Consider the following 24,436-nt stretch of genomic DNA (forward strand, 5'->3'; position numbering starts at 1 on the left):
GCAGAGACAGTTATCAACTAATTTATGAAAGAAACAGGAAAAATCTTATATTACTAGCAAGAGCTGTGGTAGGAATTTTTATTTCTGTGTGGACATTATTAATTGCCACTGTGACTTCAGAGGCAGACTCTTCAGATACAAAGCCTTCACGAGAGGCTGTGTCGAGGTGATAATAACTGATGATGGTGAACAGATACAGCTTCCAGAGCTGCTTTCAATTACCTGCTTTCCTGCCTGAGAGAGCTCAGAGGTTTCCTGGGAGGGCTGGCCCAGAGCTCAAAGAGTACAGTGTCAGCCGACATAAAAACAAGGTTGTGCTCACAAGCCCCATGACCTGACCCCAATCAGGGCACTCACAAAAGAGAAAGATGCAAATTCACTACCTCTTTCTCCAAGAGAACACTTGCCTGTGAGATGAGTCAAAAGACATTACAATTCCTAAATATTTTGAAAGTTTCAAAACAAACAAAAACCACCACCCCAGGAGTCAATGATCTATTTGACATTATACCTCCAGGAAAGGTTTCTTGAAAATCAATCACCTCCCTTCAGGAAGAAATATTCTTTTTATCTAAATACCTCTACTTACCACCTGATTGTGGCTGGAACTGATTGCCTGGTGTGGCAAAGCTCAGCAAATCCCAGCTCTACAGAGTGAATTGCTGACAACACACAGACACTGAGATTAACCTTCATTACTGCCTGCTCTGCTCCCCAAATACTATAAATTAGGTGATAAGAATGCAGATGTATGGGGCTGCTGAACGCAGTTTTCTCAGCTTCAAATCACCCAAGAAAATACTTTGCCTTTGAAGAGTTTTCATCGTTAGGGATGGATTCTGTTTTCAAAGAGAGAAAGTCACAGCTATTGATTCTGTCTTCCTTATGTCTTGTTGTTTAGTTGCTAAGTCGTATCCGATTCTTGTGCAGCCCCATGGACCAGGCTCTTCTGTCCAAGGCATTTCCCAGGCAAGAACACTGGAGTGGTTTGCCATTTCCTTCTCCAGGGGATCTTCTTGATCCAGGGATTGAACCCGTGTCTTCTGCACTGGCAGGCAAGTTCTTTACCACTGAGCCATCAGGGAAGCCCTTCCTAATCTCTTAATCATTCTTAAAACCCAACCCTACTCTGACTCCACAGTCCATCCTACCTGACAGAGCCTTGCAGCCAATTGACCTAAGATAATGACAGATTAAAAGAAGATGCAGCACATGTTCATCTTTCTCAAATTGGACAGCCATGGTTAACCCTATCATTTTTCTCCTCCATTGTCTTTGTGGTTCATATAGCCCTTGCTTGGGTTTATAAATTCTAAATCAGTGAGATTTCTCCTAGAAAGCAGACTTGTTAGTAACACACTTTTTCAAAAGTGTTTAAACACCACAAGATGATGAGAGCCTAAAAACACAAAAGTAACCTTGCTTTATATAGTTTCAGATGAAGAAGTAAAAATTGTTCCAATGTAGGTGACTTGCCTGGAGAAGTATTGTTCTTCAATTACTTAAAAACCAGTCACTTTCTTCCAGTTACTCAGCATCTCAAATGACTACCAAAAAACAGATAATCAACACAGCAACTAATAGCCCGAGCCAGAACAAAGCAATAGGTTTGTGATTGCCTATTCATGCCATTTAACTTTATTTCCCTTGTGTTTATAGGGTGTAGGTCTGAGGATACAACAAACCATCTGCAAAAGAAAGAGGTGAGCAGGCCCAGTTCCTGACCAAGGTAAACCAATGAAACTCAGAGTCTGAGCATGTAAAAAGCACTTGGAAGAAAGTGCTTCAGCCGTACTTCCTTTGCTGAGTGAGGACCAGGATCAGAGACTGGGCTCTTCTGTGATAGGCTAAAGTTGTCCAGTGTGTCTTGATTGGAAACCAGAAAAATTAGCAGGAGTATAGAGAAAATGGGCTGTTTGTATTAATGAAAGTGCTTCGCTTTCAAAACCATTCATGCTACTTTCTACAATCCAACTGAACAATTAATTAATTTACCTCCAACCCCCAGCAATCAAGTCTACTTTCTGGTTCAAAAGAATTAAGGAATCAAAAAAGAATAAAGTGAAAATTGAAAAGTTCAACCACCTTTGAAAATTCAACTTTGGCATTACAATGGAATAGTTCACCTGTGAAGAATAAGTCTAAGCTCATACAAGTAGTCAGATACCACATCGAAAAACTGTAAGAGTAAGGCTCAAAGACAGTGCTTTAAAAAGCCTGTGCTTTCCTGATTTCTTAAACAGTGTATACTTCTCAGTGAGCATTTTCAACATGGAGCCTAAAATTTCTGTTACTGATGCAGAAATAGAGGGTATACAGGTCTATCAACTGTTAGGCACTGGCCAATGGGTAGAACAAGACCAAGAACCATGACGTGTTCACATGTATAGACAAGTACAGAGAGGGAGATCGATAAGACAGGTCATTGGAGTAGAACAGGCATGGAGAGAAAGAAGATCAAGACAAGAATATGAAGCACAGCACCTCGATAAGATGAAAGAAAATGGCAGGTTCCCATTTATGAGTTGCTGAGGTTCAAAGTAAGGGCTTTTGTAAAGTCTGGTTACCAGACCCAGAGTCCAAGCTCAGAACATGTCTTAAGTGTTTTTTAGTCAAATAATGTGCGAAATTTGAACTTCCCTGGCGGCTTTCATGGTAAAGAGTCTGCCTGCAATGCAGGAGACCCGGGTTTGATCCCTGGGTCAGGAAGATCTCCTGGAGAAGGAAATGGCAACCAGCTCCAGTATTCTTGCCTGGAAAATCCCATGGACAGAAGAGCCTGGCGAGTCCCAGTCCATGCAATCACAAGGAGTCGGACATGACTGAGTGACTAACACTTCAATGTGCTAAATTTAGGGTCCTTAAAGTGTTTTCTACGTAGGAAGCAACTGGTCCCAGGATACTGTATAAGCTGAAGCTTTGCTTGGAGAGTCAGACGGTCACAGCTGTTGGCAGAAGAAGGCTCTTCCATCAAGAGTCAAGAATAGTTATGCCAGGATGATCATCTCTCAATACAGAACTGTCCTTGAAAAATGATTTTCTTACAAAGTCCTTGATGTCATGGTCATTTGTCTCTTTCTTATGAAGACTGCATAAGTCACCTAAGTTGCAGCGTCTCCTTGACAGTGAAATATTGCTTGCTTTTTGCATAAATAATGAGTGAATTACAACTGAAGGAAGTAGCCTCTGTGTAAGTAATTTTCGCATCCTCCAAAACCATTTGCTCTGTTACTTAAAAGGGTCTTTTGACTTTTCAGCACCTTTCTAGGCAATATTTACATTTTGTAAACCACACAGCAGTACTCTGGGCATGCTTTTCCGGTTGTCTAAGTCATACATTCATTGATTCATGGATCAACAGAAAAGGAATAATCAATATCATTTCTAGAATTCACATTAAACTGTTTTGAAGAAGGTTCACTCCAAAGCTTGTAAGTGCCTTTTCAACATTATTGGAAAATGACAAATTTTTAGATGTGAGACCGGGGTCAAATTTCCCCAAAACTTTCCTTAATGCCCTTCAAACCCTTCATCAGTGATGCCTGCCTCTCTGGCTTTGCCTCTCTCTAGCTTTGCCTCTCTCATTCCCACAAACCCACCCTAGTTTTAAGTATACTGTTGCTGTTTAGTTGCTAATTCGTGTCCCACTCTTTTGCCATCCCATGGACTGTAACACACCAGGTTCCTCTGTCCATGGGATTTTCCAGACAAGAATACTGGAATAGGTTGCCATTTCCTTCTCCAAGGGGGTCTTCCTGACCCAGGGATCGAACCCTGATCTCCTGCATTGGCAGATGAGTTCTTTAACACTGAGCCATGAGGGAAGCCCAGCTTTAAACATACCAAACTATTAATAGCTTCCCAAACATGATATGTTGGGCTTACCTCATGGCTCAGACAGTAAAGAATTCCCCTGCAATGTGTGAGACCTGCGTTTGATCCCTGGGTTGGGAAGATCTCCTGGAGGAGGGCATGGCAACCCACTCCAGTATTCTTGCCTGGAGAATCCCCATGTACAGAGGAGCCTGGTGATCTACAGTCCATGGGCTTGCAAAGAGTCAAGACACAAGTGAGTGACTAAGCACAAACATGATATGCTATTTCAAATGACTGTGCCTTTGCACATGCTGTATTCTTTACCTGGAACATTCTCCCCTGGCTGAAGTTTCTCTCCTGCTTCTACTGGAAGATTCAGAGCAGCCATCATCACCTGCTGCAGACACCTGTGACTTGCCTGGATGCTACCTGAGCAGCTATAAGTGTATGCCTGTCACCTGCCATTACTTGTTTACTTATCGGTCTGCCTAAAACATGAGCTCCCTGAGGGCACTCCTTCTTCCTTTCATTCCAGTGCTGTCCAATGGAAATATCATGGGAGCCACATATGCAATTTAAAACTTTTTAGTAGCCACATGATAAAAGGGAAAGGGGAACAGGTAAAAGTAATTTAATGATATTTTATGTAACTCAATAGATTTAAAATATTATTTTTTAAATATGTAGCCAATATAAAGAACTATGAATAAAGACTTCTACATTCTTTTTTTTCCCATAGTGAGTCTTCAAAATCCAGCATGCATTTTACACTTAGAGCACACATCACAATTGTGTTTGGCCCAGCCACTACTGAAGTGCTCAACAGCCAACATATGGCTTGTGGTCACCACGTTGGACTACATAGCTCTATGCCATTGCTTCTAGGGCAGTGTCTGCAACCCAGAAGATACTCAAGAAATGTTGCTGACAAACGAGTCTCCATCACAAGCAACATTAATTACTGCATCTTTAGTGTCATAAGGTTGAAAACTCCTTGTATGTCATTATGATAAAAATTTTTAAAGTAAATCTTCCTATAATCTCTGGGTTCTTTAAATTACTCAGTGCATGGATTGATTCAGTTAATCATATCTCATAATAAGTAACAGTATGACCAACAATCTTACTGTGCTTCAGCCGTCTCCTCCATAATGTGTGGAATAACTTAGGAAGAGAACGCTTTTCCAAGAGTTAATTGTCTTCTTAGGGGGCACAGATTCCCATAGGGTCCAGAGATATGCAAGCTTCTTTGATTCTAATTTGCTTAATTTTCTTTAAAATGTCTTCTGTCAGATCAGTTGCTTGGCCGTAATCCTGTTCACTTCCTGCGCCCTTTCTGTTTCTCAGTGATTACTCTGTTTTTCAGCTTTCCTAACATAGCAGAGGTGGAGCCAACAGCACAAATGGAGCCCCATTTACCACATATCTAAATACTTACAAACCATATGAACAAACTGTCAAATAAAGTACATTCATCCTTCACTGTTAAATAAAATACATGCACCCTTCACCATTGACAAACATATACCAAAAATACAAAAATTCAAAATATACATGTAAGGTTATGGGTTTTTTTATGTTTTTTATGTTTTAAAGGTTTTTTATGTTCTATTATTGGGCCAGCGATATTTAGAAGAGTAATGAATATAAAAATGTACGATTGATAATTGTTGACTTAAAATATAAAAGTTATTTTCCTTGAAGATATACTGTGTTATTATAATCAAGGTTTTCATATAATTTGTGTTCTACTGGAAGGACTGATTGAAAGCAGGAATCAGCAAACATTTTCCGTAAAAGACAGTCAATATTTTCAGCATCATGGGGCACATAGTCTGTTGCCACCACTCAATTCTGCTGTTGTCATGGGAAAGCAGTTATAAGCAACACATAAACTATGACTGGGTCCCAATTAAGCTTCACTGATAGACATTACAGACAGAATTTCATATGATTATTTTATACCACAAATATTACTGTTCTTTTGATTTTTTTTCCAACTATTTAAAATGTAAATACATCCTTAGCATGCAGACTACAAAAACAGGTGCACATTTGGTCTGCAAGGCATAGTCTGCTAAACTCTGATATAAATAGTTGAAAAACAAAATGCAGCTTATTTCAAAGTGTGCAAAGTTCGAGTCTAGTATAGAAAATGTAAATTAAAATAAATGTAAAAATACAAAAATAAATAATTTTTCATGCTTTCAAAAAAGTTATTTTTATTTTAAAATATTAAAATCGACTACTAAAAGGCAAAATATACATTTCAATCAGTCAATATAAAATTTTACATTAAAATTATTTAAATATTTCAGAAATTCTCAATTTCCATTTCAGTCCCCATAATCCTTAGTTTTTTAATGCTAGTGCCAAATATGGTCCGTTTCCAGCTTTTATTTGAAATGGAAGGTCTTTATTTTAAGCCCCTTCTGTTCACTTCTCAATTCTAATTAACAATTTGTACACTTGAGAAATACAGCATGGTTTATTTTAAGACTAATTTTTTTCAGTGTCCTACTTAATTTGTACTCAGCCTGAGAAATTAGAGATAACAGCTTTTAATTACTGAAAAACAGATCTACAAAATGCTTAGGCGTGCCAAACATTTCATGTATCCTTTGACAGATATTCTTTGACCAATATGAATATCTCAATTTATAATCTATTTCAGTAAAACTCGAATGTATATGATTGTCTTTTGCCATAAAGTTGTATCTTGGACATTCTGGGAGATAATGCCAATGGGAAAAGAAAAATTAACAAAGGTAGATAATGATAATACATACATTCTATTATTACATTAGTTTGCAAAGCACTTCCATATACACTATTTCTTTTAATTTTTAAAAATTTGTGATGTCAGAAGTGCCCCTATACTTGATTGTTCTCCCCGTAGTACTTCTGGCTTCACTCAATTAATGGAACACTACACGTCTCAGCTTGAAATTCCCTTCCTCCATGAAACCATCCCCAGTTTTATAAAAGTCCAACCTCCGTGTGACCAATGCTCCTTGTATCTCATTAAACTAACCAAGCTGTTTGGCAAGAGCTGGGTCACATCTGCAGACTGTGACCTTCCTAAGGGTTAGGACTGCAATTTTATTCACATTTGGATCTCAGCAGCCAGCATGATGCACAGCAAGTTTCACGTGCTCAGGAAATAAACGACCGATTCATGTGTTCATTCAACAAATATTTGTTAAATGCCTTTTATGTTCCAGCTAAGGTTCTTTCTAGGTGCTGGAGATACAACAGTGAAACAAAAGAGATAAAACCCCCGCTCTTGTGGTGCTGTCATTCTAAGAAGGAAGACAATCAGTGAAACAGATCAGGAAAATGTACAGTATGTTTGATAATTGTAAGCACCATGGAGAAAAATCGAGCAGGGGGTGCATAATGAGTGTTGTTGAGACTGGGTTACCTCATTGAGAATGTGACATTTAAATAAAGACTTAAGGAAAGAGGGAAACAAACCACATAGATACCTGGGGGAAAGAGGACAGGGAGGATGCTTGGTCTGTCAAGGCCAGAGTGGCTGGTACCAGGTGAATGAGTGAGAATCAGTCAGGGTAGAGGTCAGGAGAGAGACAGGCATTCAGATCCACAGTCTCAAAGATTACTGCAAAGACTGAAATCCATTGGAGGGTTTTGAGCAGAGTAGTGACATATTCGATTGAGGTTTTAGCAAGATTACGCTCATTAAAAGAATGTACATGTGAAGAAGCTGATGCATAAAGAAAGCATTTTGCCTGAACACACATTAACACTTGGAAAATGTGGGATGAGAATTTAAGCTTCCTAACCTGTCTGATCGGAGAAGGCAATGGCACCCCACTCCAGTACTCTTGCCTGAAAAATCCCATGGACGGAGGAGCCTGGTAGGCTGCAGTCCATGGGGTCCCTAGGAGTCGGACACGACTGAGAGACTTCACTTTCACTTTTTACTTTCATGCATTGGAGAAGGAAATGGCAACACACTCCAGAGTTCTTGCCTGGAGAATCCCAGGGATGGGGGAGCCTGGTGGGCTGCCGTCTCTGGGGTCGCACAGAGTCGGACACGACTGAAGCGACTTAGCAGCAGCAGCAGCAACCTGTCTGATAGTTCTCAGGAGTTATGGTTGAAAAGAACGATTTTTGTTTCCCTGTAAATTGTTCATTGATTATGTCTAGGGCCAGTTGATTATTCACAAGAAAAAGAAATTGATCAATTCTGATATTTTAACTAGATAATTCCAACTTTCTACATATGTTTAATATTTAAAATTGTGCATTTTTTTGGCATTGTCCAGACAACATATTTGTATGTGAGATAAACTGTTCACTTTTCATTTAGCTACCCTTGGGTTATTTATGTACCAAATTGGTCTCTTCAATTTTATTTATGTTCATGACAAGTATCACTTGGGGGCAGTCAGCCATGAATTTGAAAGTTATACGACATTCATTTATAAAAATAATTCTACATATATTTTTATGTAAGTATTATAATATCAAACGAATTTGTTTTAGTTTCCCCTACCCTCCTCCCAACATCTGAATCCTTAGGTACAGACTGTCAACCTGATGTTTAGGTCATATAGACATAACATTGATCACTTACCTCCCTGAAATATTATCTCTGTTTTTGAAAGGAGAAAGAAAATTCACTTGTACAGCTGACAAATGGTATATAACATGAGGTATTATCAGTATTACAATACTGCTAAATTGCCATTATTGAAATAAAACTTTTGAATAGCACATTTTTATTATTTAACACTTCACTGGAAAAAGGATATCATAGATGATGGTTAAATAAATTATTGAAATAAATAAAAGTGATGACTGAACAGGGGTTTAAACAGAGTAGGAGCTACAAATATTTAATGAATTTTCCTTAAAGACAATGGACTGAGAAAGAACCCTGAAAATTGTCATCGATCTCATTAAACTTTTTAAAATTTCAACTTTAGTGATGTATAATTGACATGCAAAATAGTAAAACATTTAAAGTGTACATTGTGATGATTTGAGATATATATATATATATATATATATATATATGTACACAAATTGTGAAAGGATTCCCTTCCATCTAGTTAGCTAATATATCTATCACATCTAATATTATTTTATTTTAGTGAGAACATTTAGTTCTACTATCTTAGTAAATTTCAGTTATAAAATAGAGTGCTATCAACTATAGTCACCATATTTTACATTTGCTCCTCAGATTTTATTCGTCTCATAGCTGGAAGTATGTACCCTTTCACCAATCTCTCCCTATTTCGTGCAAACCTCAGCCCTTGGCAACCACTATTCTACTCTTTGTTTCTACGAGGTTGACCTTTTCAGATTCCACACTGAAGTGATAACCACACATTATTTGTCTTTGCCTGATTTATTTCATTCAACATAATGCCCTCGAGTTTCATCCACATTGTTGCAAGTGGCAGTTTTCTTCTTCCTGAATATATTATGAATAATATATATATATATATATATATATATATATATATATATATATCTGGATACATACCCAGTAGTAAGATTGCTGAATCACATGGTAGTTGCATTTTTAACTTTTTGAGGAACCTTCATACAGTTTTCCAGAGTGAAAGTGAATGTGAAGTCACTCAGTCGAGTCCGACTCTTTGCGACCCCATAGATTGTAGCCTACCATGCTCTCTGTCCATGGGATTTTCCAGGCAAGAGTACTGGAGTAGGGTGCCATTGCCTTCTGCAGAGTATCTTCCAGATTCAGGGATCAAACCTGGGTCTCCCGCAGTGTAGGCAGACGCTTTACCGTCTGAGCCACCAGGGAAGTCCTTTCCATAGTGGCTGCACCGTTTGCGTTTACTACCAACAGAGGAGGAAGGTTCCCTTTCCTCCACATTCTCAACAACACTTATCTCCTCTCTTTTTGGTGACAGCTATTTTAACAGGTGTGAGGTAATAGATTGTTGTTTTAGTTTTCATTTCCCTGATGACTGGTAATATTGAGCCCCTTCTCATGTATCTGTTGACCATCTGTATGACTTTGTTTGAAAAATGTCTGTTCAGTTCCTCTGCCTAATTTTTTTTTTATCAGGTTTTGGTTTTTTTTTTTTTTTGGCTATTCAGTTGTATGAGTTCCTTATATACTTTGGATATTAACTCCTTATAAGATATACACTTTGCAAATATTTTATCCATTCCATAGCTTAACTTTTCATTTTGTTTATGATTTTCTTTGCTATGTAGAAGCTTTTTATGATGTAGTCTATTTGTTTCTTTTAACTTTTGCTGTCTTTGCTTTTGGTATTGTATCCTGAAAGTCATCATCAAGACTAATAAAGGAGGCTATCCCTGTGTTTTCTTCTAGGAGCTTTATGGTTTCAGGCCTTCAGTCAGTTCAGTTCAGTCACTCAGGCATGTCCAACTCTTTGTGACCCCATGGACTGTAGCACGCCAGGCCTCCCTGTTCATCACCAGCTCCCGGAGTTTACCCAAACTCATCTCCACTGAGTCGATGATGCCATCCAACCATCTCATCCTCTGTTGTCCCCTTCTCCTCCTGCCCTCAATCTTTCCCAGCATCTGGGTCTTTTCAAATGAGTCAGTTCTTCACATCAGGTGGCCAAAGTATTGGAGTTTCAGCTTTAGCATCAGTCCTTCCAATGAATATTCAGGCCTGATTTCCTTTAGGATGGACTGGTTGGATCTCCTTACAGTCCAAGGGACTCTCAAGAGTCTTCTCCAACACCACAGTTCAAAAGCATCAATTCTTTGGTGCTCAGCTTTCTTCACAGTCCAACTCTCATATCCATACATGATTACTGGAAAAACCATAGCCTTGACTAGACAGACCTTTGTTGGCAAAGTAATGTCTCTGCTTTTGAATATGCTATCTAGGTTGGTCATAACTTTCCTTCCAAGGAGCAAGTGCCTTTTAATTTCATGGCTGCAGTCACCATCTGCAGTGTTTTTGGAGCCCCCCAAAATAAAGTCTGACACTGTTTCCACTGTTTCCCCATCTATTTGCCATGAAGTGATGGGACCGGATGCCATGATCTTTGTTTTCTGAATATTGAGTTTTGTTTGTTTGTTTTGTTTTGTTTTTAGTTTTCTGAATGTTGAGCTTTTTTTTAAATTTTTATTTTATTTTATTTTACAACATTGTATTGGTTTTCCCATATATCAAAATGAATCTGCCACAGGTATACACGTGTTCCCCATCCTGAACCCTCCCCCCTCCTCCCTCCCCATACCATCCCTCTGGGTCGTCCCAGTGCACCAGCCCACAGAGTCCAGAAGACTGTTCTATACATCAGTGTCTCTTTTGCTGTCTCTTATACAGGGTTATTGTTGAGATTTAAGCCAACTTTTTCACTCTCCTCTTTCACTTTCATCAAGAGGCTCTTTAGTTCTTCTTTACTTTCTGCCATAAGGGTGGTGTCATCTGCATATCTGAGGTTATTGATATTTCTCCCTGCAATCTTGATTCCAGCTGTGTTCATCCAGCCCAGCATTTCTCATGATGGACTCTGCATAGAAGTTAACTAAGCAGGGTAACAATATACAGTCTTGATGTACTCCTTTCCCTATTTGGAACCAGTCTGTTGTTCCATGTCCAGTTCTAATTGTTACTTCCTGAATGCAGAGAAATCTGCATTCATATTTCTCAAAAGGTAAGTCAGGTGGTCTGGTATTCTCATCTATTTCAGAATTTTCCACAGTTTATTCTGATCCACACAGTCAAAAGCTTTGGCATAGTCATTACATTCACATCTTTAATCCATTTTGAGCTGATTTTTGTGTGTGTTGTAAGGTGGGGTCCAGCTTCATTCTTTGCAGGTAGCTGTCCAGTTTTCCCAAACCATATATTGAAGAGACTAATACTCTTGCCTCCAATGTATATTCTTGCCTCCTTTTCATAAATTAATCAACCATCTGTGCATGGGTTTATTTCTGGGCTCTCTATTTTCTTCTCACTATTCTTATGGAAAAACCAAAATGAACTTTTTGGCCAATCCAATAATTTATAGCTTGTGTCTAGACATACCTCTCTGGGCTTAATCACTCACTGACTCTCCAGACACATCTCTCTCAGGCCCCACTGCATTTAAAGTTAAGCATCATCTGATAAAAGCTAAGCTACATTGTTACCCTGCCCACATTTCTTACCACACTTGCTAACCTAGGCATTCTCAGACTCATGGATTGCATGGATCAGCAATATTTTAGAAGACAATTTTTACTGTTGTTAGGGACAAAGGCTACTTCATGGATTGCCTTACTTTTATTTCACTAAGTAACAACAATTTTAAAGTACCACTTTCTAGAATCACCATTTTACTCTGTGGTTTTTTACTGGGCCAGTGACTTGTTCAAAGTTAGTTACTATGGGCTCTTCATTACTTAAGACTTGGTCTTCTGATCCAAGGTCAGTGTTAAGAACTGCAATTTCATTCTAAAAAAAACCATAGGTCTGCTAACCAAAAATCATCATGATTAGATATCTGAAACAAGGGGAAAATGTGGTGGGGAATGTTTAGTCGTGGAAGAAGAAAGAGGTAACATCCTTACGCTAGCACAAACCAGTTAGAAAAGGACGATTAGGTAAGTAATAATTGGGATTTTGTGAAAAATAATAGAGGCTAGGACAAACATAGATGATCCTTTATGAAAATCACTCTATTGGTGCATTTAGAAAGTGAAAAGTCTTAATCAAAGGAGTTGGAAGAACTTAAGTAAAGAGGAGAGGCTGGAGATGGTGGTTAGAAAGAATGCTGATAAGGTCAGGAATTACACAAGAATCAGAAAGTTGGAACAGAAATATAGAGAGGTATCCGAAAAAAAAGTAGTGAAGGCAGCAATGTGCTATTTTACAAATAAGTTAGAACAAACATTCAAAGCCATCAGTAAGCACTCACTAATTCTGGGCTACTGAGGCATAGATTTTCAATACCATTAATTTGACAATTAATCATATGCTGTCTTGTGACATTCTTTATATTGTTTGAGCAGTTATTACTTCTTGCATTATTGAGCATATCTGATTAACCATCTCTTCAGGATGTTCTGGGACTGAGGGCATTTTAGGTGAAGCTAGCTGATGGGAGTGAAGTCTCAATTCTATGTGAGATGGAAAAAAATTCTGGCCTTTGAACAAATTTTGTCTGGAAGATGGTCTATGGGGTTTTGTCTGGATTATGGATCTATGCCCCAATTCTATGTAGATTATGCAAGCAAAGTGTCTAGTATGTAGGCTTGTATCTATTATTTGATGGAGTATTTGAGGAGATACTCAAGTGAACTAAAGTAAATTACAACATACAGGTCATAATGTTTCAAATGGGATTAACATTTCTGACAGATGGTAGGAGAATATTTAAAGGAGGCTACAGAATCTTCCCTAGAGGATTTCAAAGTATCTTGAGATAGTTTTGACACGATAAAGATGGGATTTCAAATGCCAGACTGTCACCCAGTGCTTTTCTGTACAAAATTTTCACCGGTCTCCAGTGAAATGAGAAAAACAAACAAACAGAAAGGCAGCACAATAGGTAAGGATGCAAATTCATAGATGGCACAGTACAGATACAGTTGCTAGATGCTCTTTTTGGAGAAGGACTATTCATTCCGTACTGCAAGATTTTATCCTTTCTAGATTTGGGGGGGAATTAAAATACTTTTAGTAAAATCACGGAGATAGGAGAAACTAGTATATTCTAAAGGTCATTAATTATTAAGTAAAAATTAGCATTTTTATAATGTAAACTTTTCCCCTATCAAAAAAATGTCTTTTTAAATATTGTTGTCCCCTGCAAACTACAGGTGGGCAACCCCTAGGTTATTGGTCATGGAGGGAGATATGGGCGAGGAGACAGGCAGCTCTGCTTTTGCCAGATGATTCTTAACTTTAAAATGAGTGGGGCCCATGAGAGATGGGTCCAGAGAGTCAGCAGATGTATCAGCCTGGGGAGGCATGTCTAGACACAAATTGCCAGTAATATCAAGAGGCAATGGTTATTGAAGGATTACTCTATGCCACTATGTGAAATGAATATTATCACTAACTCATTTTTACAGATAAGGAAACTGAGAGGTAGGGAAGATTAAGTAACTTGTCCAAGGGCACAAACTAGCAAGTGCTGACACCAGGATTTGAACCCATATTTGCACAAATTAAATGCTTGAGTTCTTGTTTACTGTGCTGTTCCAACTTCCATTAAGTTTAAGTGGTTGTTAGAATCCCTTAGTACAGAAAAGCCTGCCAAGAGGACCAGTGTGGAAAGACAAATTAAAAACCAAGAGAGAGTGGTCCTTGGCTAAAGGCAAGAGTGATAGTGAGACAAGATGGTAATTCACTCTGTCCAGTGTAAGAGGGAGCTAAAGCACAGAAGCTATTGCTTTTGGCCAACATGAGGCCACCGGAGGCCAACCTGAGGACACATCAGGCAATGGAATGAGCTATTTATAGAGTTGTTTAGCTAGAAGCCATATCACAAAGAAGAGAGGTGACTGATTCAACCAAATCACAATCTGGATCCCGATGGATGGTTTTGGATCAAAGCAACCAGCGAAATAATTCAAAAGAGTGCACAGAGAAAGCATGAGAGCAAAGAAATCCATGCTCAGATTTAGGATTATCACAGAATACATCGTTTATTAATTCAACAAATGTTTTAAGTGTTCATCCTATGTCAGGATTTAAACACCAGGGTGAATTGGTAAACAGGCAGACAAATTGCCTGCCCTCATGGACCTTACATTCTAGTGTGAGCAAGGGACAATAACTAATAAATATATAAAATATGAGAAAGTGATCAAGACAAAGGGACAAAGAGTAGCAGAGTGGGTGCGATTTTAGACACTTAGTGGTGATATGCATCATACGCCCCAGCACTCTACAACCACTCTCAAAAACTTTAGCACATCTCAAAACACTACCCTCTAACAGAGCAACATATTTAACAACATGTAACATACAGCTTCTGTTAGAGAATATTCTAAAAGCAAAATATCAGTCAATAGGATGATATCACAAGAGACAGACCAAGATGATTATACTTTATATTAGAAGACAGTCCTGTCAAGACTCATCTCTTGAGTTGGGTACCTGCCTACATCCTTCGCCCTTCAGGGTGTGTAGATGGTAATGAATTCAGTACAATACAGGCATCACTCCACAACATCACTGCCAGGTTCAATTCTTGACATAAGACTAAATACCAGATTAAGAGCCAGAATATATAGGATACTTTACTCTGAGCCTATGAAGTGTTTCATTTTGCACTGAAATGGTTTTGAAACATTATGAACAAACCAGGACATTTAAGACAATGAATGGACATATACCCCCATCCTGTACACAAATCTATATTAGCTATAAAGTATCCAATGACTATGACTTTGAAAAGCACTGTCTGGATCCAACAAGTCCATCCTAAAGGAGATCAGTCCTGGGTATTCATTGGAAGGACTGATGTTGAAGTTGAAACACCAATACTTTGGCCAACTGATGGGAAGAGCTGACTCATTGGAAAAGATCCTGATGCTGGGAAAGATTGGGGGCAGGAGAAGGGGATGACAGAGGATGAGATGGTTGGATGGCATCAGTGACTCAATGGACATGGGTTTGGGTGGACTCCAGGAGTTGGTGATGGACAAGGAGGCCTGGGGTGCTGCAGTTCATGGGGTAGCAAAGAGTCGGACACGACTGAGTGACTGAGCTGAACTGAACTGAACTAGAGGGAAAGGGCCACATAAACTCTTGAATGATGGGTGGATTAATTAGTCAAGTGGAGGATCTATGATGAATTTTAACTCATGAGTCACTTCCACATTGCTCTGTCTGACTCTCTGCACTAGCTGTAGCTCTCATTTCTGCCTCCCAAATTGTAGAGGTGCCATTCCATTTCTTTCCATTACAAACTGCAGAACAATTTTAAATCTCTAGCAGTAGAGCTGAGGAAATAGTACCTCTGGGAGAGCCACAGGGAGTATATTATAAATATTTTCTGTTATAGATTCATTGAAGAAATGTTCATGGAGTACCTACTAGGTGCTAGACACAGACTCCTACAACTTCTCCTTTGCAGTGAAAGGAACAAGAACAAAGATTTCTTTGTCTGGGAGTTCTATTTATTATATGCAGTTTTAATTCCTATACCAATAGTTCTAGGAAATCCATTTCCTTTAGACCACAGGGTCCTTCACAACAAATCAGGAAGTACTTTTGAGTGTCTACTATGTCCTCAACTTCTATTAATAACATTTTCATAGATTATGTTTATTGACCATTTAGAAGTCTGCATCAAACTACAAATCCCTGTTTCTTAGCTTTGCTAATATGCAATTCGAAGTACTTTTGAGTGTCTACTATGTCCTCAACTTCTATTAATAACATTTTCATAGATTATGTTTATTGACCATTTAGAAGTCTGCATCAAACTACAAATCCCTGTTTCTTAGCTTTGCTAATATGCAATTCTTATCTCGAAATCAATGAAAAGTAGAGTGATGATAGCAAGATGTGCTAGCAACGGAGAACAGTAAAAATGTCCCTTCTTTGGAAAGTTCCAAAATTCTGTATTAAACTATTATTGAAACCAGCAACATGCAAAATAGTTATTTAGCATTCTGAGAAAGAGCAAGAGGTAGCTGTTTTAGAACTAGCTTGTCTAAAGGAATTCAGTTTTCATTAAACAAAAGTTGAAGAGTTTCCACCTATTCTCCTACTTGGATTCAGGTATTTTTTATTCTTCTCCAGGCACCTAGTAAAAATATAACCCATTATTAATATTAAAAACTATACCTTTATGTTTTCTGTCAGAATAGGGCTTTTTTGTTGCTAAGTCATGTCCGACTCTTTGCGACCCCATGGACTGTAGCCCACCAGGCTCCTTTGTCCATGGGATTTCCTAGGCAAGCATACTGGAGTGGGTTACCATTTCCTTCTCCAGGGGATTTTCCAGACCCAGTAACTGAACCTGAATCTCCTGCATATCAGGTGGGCTCTTTGCCACTGAGTCACCAGGAAAGCCCAGAATAGGGCTAAATAACACCAAACAAATGACCTCCAGTGAGACAATGTCAATTTGCAATCCTGAATACCACCCTTGAAATGAGCTGACCAAATGTTAGCAGAGATACCAGGTAATTGTCTTGTTTTTATATAAAAATAGTTGTTGTGGGGGTGATAGGGCTGGTGAATGTTTTGTTAGGGGTCTCACAGAAACTCAGATAATGAAGTATGACAATTTCATCTACCAAATCCTGCCAGATGGCCACTTGCACAGATGTGTATTTGTCTGGTGGGGAGGAACAATTGCTGTGGTATTTACTCAATATTTCATTATTGGGCAACCTGCAAGGGCCCATCATCCTTTGGGTTCATTACTATCACATTACTAGCTTTTGAGCCAACGCAGCAGCTGTTGTGCTCATTTATCATCTCTCTATGCTTCACTCTGCTCCTTATGAAAGAGGAAATGTTGCTTACTATCAAAAGACAAGGTCCTTGATTATTTTTTACTTTCTTACATCTACATAAAAAATGATTATTTATTAAAGTGATGTACTTATTTATTATGTCAATTTTCTTTTTTAAATCTTTCAATCTACTCTTTTCACTTTTTAATGAACTTAATCTTATGGCGGCTCTTTATTTTCCTTGTTAACTTTCTCTAAGCCAGACCTTGGTCATGGCCAAGGTAATACACTTAAACTAAGAAGAGTAATATGAGTTTAATTTCAGAAAAATTGTAATTGAGAACATTCAGAAGAAGGAAATTGAGATGGAGGAAAAGGAAATGGGGTAAGAAGTGAGTGTTAAATGGAGGCTTTTTGAACTAGGCTTCTGTCTCCAATTTTCTGCAGAAGGAGCCATTCATCCTGGTACAGGAGAAGGTGATCAGCATCAACGATGGTGAGGGTGGAAGAAGCAGCGAGGCAAAAGTTCTGTGGAGGGATCAGCCTGCAGGTCCCAGTGATGTAGAGAAAGCAATCTGGAGAGAGGCCACGTGCAGGGCGAGAGGTAGGTAAAGGTTCCCCTGACCAATACTTATGCATGTTCATGCCAGGGATGACAGGTTTATGGTCAGATGTGCAAACGCTGGGCTCTATTCCGTGGGCAGGAGATCCTGGGTCTCCCTGGTGTTCCTGTGGGCATCCAGTGGAGTGGAGAGGAAATAGTTACTTCAGGACAGTGCATACAGCAACACTTTCCACACGATTCCAGCTCACCTGTGAGATAGGTTGTGGTTTCAGGGGGAGAAAAAGCAGTTCTTGGTAAAATGTAGCTAATCATATATCACATTATGAAAAGCCTGCCTTATTGCTGAATCTTGACGTTATTGGGTAACTTTAAAAGTCCAGACACTTGAGGATTTGAAAGTGAAACGGAAGTAAACAACTGTCTCCTCATGCTGTACAAAGTTCTTTAGTAAAACTCACTGGCTGCCTTCTCTTTCACAGCAAACATTCTTCATCGCCCTTTTCAATGAAATTTGAAAGTGCGAAAATACATTACTCAGCCACTACAAAGAATGAAATAATGGCATTTGAGCAACATGGATGGACCTAGAGATTGTCATATTGAATGAAGTAAGTCAGAGAATGAGAAACATCATATGACATCGCTTTTATGTAGAACCTTTCAAAAATGATATGTATGAACTTATTTACAAAACAGAAACAGATGCAAAGACTTAGAGAATGAACGTATTGTTACCAGGGGTTAAGGGAAGGGAGACAGGATAGTTAAGAAGGAGTTTGGATTGACATGTACACATAGCTATATTTAAAATCGATAACCAACAAAAGACCTACTGTTTAGCATAGGGAACTCTGCACAATATTCTGTAACAACCTAATTGGGAAAAGAACTAAAAAAGAATAGATACATGTATATGTATAACTGAATCACTTTGTTGTACACATGAAACTAACGTGTTAATCAACTATACTCCAATATAAAACAGATAAATAAAACTGTCCATTTTATCTCCTTGGTTCTTTAGATATATAAATAATCAAAATTTTTTTTCATTGTTAACTAATTTTTATATATACATATATATGGATAAGTTGCTCGTCAGTCACTACATATATATGTGTGTACATATATATGTGTGTATGTATATATATATATGTATATATATTACATTGTGAAAATAAGAAGTGGGATTATATGATCATATATGATCATATATGACTATATGATCAGTAGTATAAAAAGTCTTTCCCTTCCCTCTTTCCTCTTCTCTCTCTGTTTCTCTTCCTTTTCTTTAAATGGAGGAGGTTGGTGATGTTGATGATAAGAAGACACAGTGGGAGGAAGAAGGGAGGGAGAGGGAACTGCTAGTCGGAAAAACCCAGACCAAACTGTAAGAGACATTGAATTTCTGAGAGAAGGAGGTTTTCCTATCTCATTTCAGGCTTCTAGTTCAGTTTAGCTATTAAACCCAAGACAGGAAGATGATCTGAGACTTACTCTGTGTGATCTAGTCATATAACTTTAAATGTCATCTCTACACCAAGAATTCTCAAATGTACATCTCTAGCTCGTACTTCTCTACCAGATCTGCAAGGATATCTAATATCTGTCTTAACACTCAATATGTCCTGATCTTCTCTCTCCAAGTAATATTATATTCATGCCTTGTCCTTACTCACTTGATGGGAATTCCAACATTTCAGTTCCTCAGGCCCCAAATAAATGGAGTCATTTTTGAATAGTCTTTTTAAAAAATCAGAACTCACATACAAACTAAGAGAATCATGTTGGATGTGCCTTAAAAATATATCCTAAATTCAACTTTCTGACCTCCACTGCTAATAACCATTGTCCTTACAACCTCATTTCTCTCCAGGAACACCACAATAGATTCCCATGGCTTCCCACAATCTACTGTCAAAACACTTTCCAGAGAGATCCTTATAAAATGTGAGTCAGGTGAAGCAAGGCCCCCTTTCAAAACCCTGCAAAGGCTCCTATAGCCCTCAGAGTGAAAACTAGACACTTTGTAATGGTTGACTTGGTCCCACATGCTCTCATTACCCAGCCCCTAATTAATTCTATGATCTCATCTCCTACCCCTGTGCTCTGTCACCTCCAGCCAGTCTGTCCTTCTTCCTCTTCCTTTGACACTCTGGGCATGCTCCTTCCTCAGGGGCATGAGAAATGCCTTCTGCCTAGAATGCTCTTTCACTAGATAACTAATCCTCTTACCTTTGTCAAGGAAATGCCACCTTTTCTTAAAATAAATCATTTAAATAGCAATTTTACCTTCCCCGAGCACTCCATTATTTCATTTTACTTTCTTTTTTTCCATAGTATTCTTCACTTTCCAACATAGCACTTAGTTTACTTATTATATTAATGTTTTATTAATTTGAAAAATGTTTTACTCATTTGAAAAGACCCTGATGCTGGGAAAGATTGAGGGCAGGAGGAGAAGGGGACAACAGAGAATGAGATGGTTGGATGGCATCAACGACTCAATGGACATGAGTTTGAGTAAACTCCGGGAGTTGGTGATGGACAGGAAAGCCTGGCATGCTGCAGTCCATGGGGTCACAAAGAGTTGGACACAACTGAGCAACTGAACTGAACTGAGTGTTTTATTATTTGTTTCCACCAGTTGGACTATAAATTCCATTAAGATAGGAGTTTTTTTTTTAAAGACAGGTTTTTCTTTATTTGCTCACTATTTTATTCCAAATGTCAAGAAAGGTGCTTGGCATATAACACATGCTCAAATATTAAATATATAAAAGTGAAAATAAGCCAGATGTTGTTTGAAAAGAATTGAGAATTCCATAGCACACACCTGACACCAGGGAGCAGTTAATGGAGAATTTTTTGCCTCTTGATAGCAGAGACCAGGGTCTCTCAGCTCTGAATCGCCAGCACTGTATACACCACATCCTGATTTGAAAACAAGTGGTCAGTAAAAGACTGCAGAATAATGTCTGGCTGTGCCCATGACAGAAGCTACTGATGCCCTAGAGAAGAAAAACCCAATGCAAAAAACATTTATGAAAATATAACTCCTGTCAGCCTGATGCAACAAAGAATGAAGGGGGAGGCACAGGGCTCACTAAAACCAGCCCCATCTCCAGCTGGATCTGAGCTTAGCTTTCTTTTGATGCCCTGGTCTAGGGGCATTTTTATAATAACTTGAAAAAGCTCAAAACCTAAATCAGCAAAAAACCGCATGCTGAATAACTCCATTTAGGTGACATTCTGAAAAAGGCAACACTATAGAAATGGAGGACAGATCAGAGATGACCAGGGATTAGGGATAGGGAGGACTTTGACCACAAAAGATATTGAAAAGGGTCTGTTTCCCTGTTTGTCGTGGTGGTCACAAGATCTCTGCATTTGTTAAAACTCATAGACCTATGCATTATAAAAAGTGAATATCATTATATGCAAATTTTTAAACTGACATTTCCCCTTTACAAGATACTGCTGATGCTCTGCTAAAATCTAAGCTGTAAGGCTATGTGCTCATAAATTTTAAAGAAAGTAGAAGAAGCTTAATGGTCCCAGGGGTTCCTTATGATGTTTGCATTGAACATCTTTAGACAAGCAGGGAGGGCTCCTTTGGGTCCAGGTATTTACATTTGTCCAGTCATGCATTATTTGGCAGTGAAAATTTCTGGGTATGTGTTTTCTCCAAGGTGTCATTTATTAAACCCGCCCTGGCCTGTCACCTCCGCATGTGTATTGTCAGCTAGCAAACAAATTGTTGTTCAGTTGCTCAGTTGTGTCCGACTCTTTGCAACCAGGAAGGTACACAAAAGTCACACCTGTGGGTCTTTGTTTTTTACAACAGGCTTGCCATTCACAATGTCTGCTTGAGATGAGATCGGCTTTCACTTTATAAGAGCTACCTACTCATGCATCAGATGACTTGTTCTTTTAAAGGACAGATTTTCTTAGAGAAGCATACAGTCCTTTGATTATTGCTTTAAGGAACAAGCTTCTTTCTGACTGATCAGCCATTCCCCACCCTGACACTGCATTTTTATTCTGTTCTAATTTCTAGTTGGGTTTCCCTGGTGACTCAGTGGTAGAGAACCTGCCTACCAATGCAGGAGACTTGTGTTAGGTCCCTGGGTTGGGAAGATACCCTGAAGGAGGAAATGGCAACTCACTCCAGTATTCTTGCCTGGGAAATCCCATGGACAGAGGAGGCTGGTGGACCACAGTCCATGGGGCTGCAAAAGAGTTGGACCTAACTGAACAACTAAACAATAACAACAACAATTTCCAGTTATTTTGCTTAGACTCTATATTTACCATGTATCCTACAGTTTACTATACATGTTATCTGTTATAGATGGCATCTTTTAATTTTCACACTAACTGATTAAGTGGGCAGACAGCTAGTATCGTTGCCACTACAAAAATAAAAGACACAGAGGTTCAAGATGGTTAAGTAACTTTCTCAAGGTCACATGACCCATCAGAGGCAGGGCAAGGACTAGATTCATTCCTGTTACATGTAAGAGATCAGTAATCCTCATTTCTTTTATGAAAAATGAAATCTCACACCATTTTATGCGACTCTGAAACCTATTAGCATATAATCATGTTCTTTTCAGTCTCGTCCTTTAAAAGATTGATGAGTACTAAGTTATATAGACATTTGACTCGAATACCATATGAAAGTCCACGCGCGCATATGAAAGTCCACGCGCGCTTCAGCTCACAATGCTTGCATTTTTATTTCCTCTACCAAGGGACTTTCATAAATGTACCTTAGTATCTCTTAGTCACCTACCTATTTTCTAGGCTGCCTTGTGGATTTTATACAGATTACACAATTTTAAGCCTACATGATGTGATGTACCAACAGGAGTTTTGTCCAATTGTTTAAGGACCTGTTTTTGGCAATGGCTTTGATACGCTCTGAAGTATTTGCTTGGGAAGCTTAAAAGTCAACAGCAAAGTTCTGCTGAAGCAGTTTCAGTAGCAGGGTGGCTCGTTTTGAGAAGTGCAGACTGTTAAGGCCTTCAGTCTCTCACTGCCCCCTGGGAGCCCTTGCCATGCTCTGGGGGGTGAGGGGGTTGATTCCTGTCACAGGCCTTCCAGTAGGTAGGGCTCTGGCACTGTGCCTCAGGCCCATGCTTCACACTCAAGTCGCCACTACCACTCACAGTTTCCCTGATTACGCTGCAAAGTTTTGCCTTTGAGAGGCTGTTTGCTCTGCCTGGATTGCCTTTTTCTCCCACCATTCCTGAGGACTTGCCAGACACCTCCAACCACCTTTATGGGGGTCCTCAGATAGATGCTGAGTATAATAAAGGATGACGGAGCAGCCAGGCATGTCCAACAATTTCCCATCTGACTGCCCCCACCCTTCTTTCCTCCTTCCCCTTAGGCTCTGTGTTTGCCTCTATGACAGCCATTGATGGCTCCTGGTTTTGTGCTAAATCAAGCCCCTTCTTACCTTGTCTTTCATGCAACCAGTGTTTTCCAGGTACCAAGTCTCATCGTCCAAAGTTTGGTTTAGATACCACCACTCCCCTCCTTCCACCAATGGAAACCTTCCCCTGTACGTATCCCCTGGAGGCAGAGTTGGTTGTTCTTAACCCGATCTTCTACGCCATCTACACATGGCTCCCACAGCACTCACGTTATTCCTCAGTTCATTATATCCTGTGGCCCTCCTGGAACGTATGATTCCGAGGGTAGTGACTGTGTTTGTTTGTTTGGTTTTTTTATCCATGCTTTCATTACATATGGAAGATATGCCTGGTGCTCAGTAATTTTTCAATATATGTTTCTTGTTTCAATAAAGAAATAGATACTATTTACACATTCTTAAGAGGATTTTATACATATTAATACAATAGGGAAACACTTCAATGAAATAAAAATGTTGATTTCAAAATCAAGATAAATGCAACACTTTCAGCAGATCCCACACTAGAATTCATTCATAAACTTTGGTTAGATATATGAGTCATTCTAGTCTATGTAGTATGGGCTTCCCCGGTGGCTCAGATGGTAAAGAATCCGCCTGTAATGCAGGAGACCTGGGTTCGATCCCTGTGTTGGGAAGATCCCCTGGAAAAGGAAACGGCAACCCACTCCAGCATTCTTGCCTGGAGAATTCCATGGACAAAGGAGCCTGGCAGGCTACAGTCCAGAGTCACAAAGAGTCAGACACGACTGAGTGACTAAGCACATTGCACAGTCTGTGTGGCAATTCTCCCCTAGAAACATATGTTCCAAAGGGCGATGGTTCCTGTTCTCTCATGGATAAAACTCCCCTGAGGCTGACTGGACTGGTTGTCCAGCTAGTAAGTGTGTTTGTGTGTGTGCTGTGTGTGTGTGTCTACACAGATTTTGTGCCAAGTCTGAAAAATATACCTCTCCCTAGAATTTCAATTATTCTCAGTAATCTTGAAATGCATAAGAAAAAGGCACTTTATTCTTAGTCTGCTCTAAGTTTTTTCATGTGGGCATCTGATAATATCTTACTATGTTCTGTGACGTCTCACTCCTAAACTCAGATTTTCTCAGCTTTATTTTCATAACAAAAGCCACCATTGCTAGACAGTGAAACATTATGAAAACAAGTGATATTCGAATATAGGTAAGCTATCTCTCCATCTCAAAACAAGTCTCCTT

The 24,436-nt window shown here is 39.0% G+C and overlaps 1 long non-coding RNA gene across 1 annotated transcript; it reads left to right on the top strand.

Annotated features, from left to right (window-relative positions):
* The first annotated feature begins 17,247 nt into the window (after positions 1-17,247).
* LOC138990537 (uncharacterized) lies at positions 17,248-18,782 on the top strand. The gene is made up of 3 exons (XR_011466680.1): positions 17,248-17,301; positions 17,665-17,821; positions 18,262-18,782. It is a non-coding gene; the product is annotated as an uncharacterized lncRNA (long non-coding RNA).
* The last annotated feature ends 5,654 nt before the right edge of the window (positions 18,783-24,436 follow it).

The sequence above is a fragment of the Bos mutus genome, chromosome 1 (genome assembly GCF_027580195.1).
Source record: "Bos mutus isolate GX-2022 chromosome 1, NWIPB_WYAK_1.1, whole genome shotgun sequence".
NCBI classification, from domain to species: Eukaryota; Metazoa; Chordata; class Mammalia; order Artiodactyla; family Bovidae; genus Bos; species Bos mutus.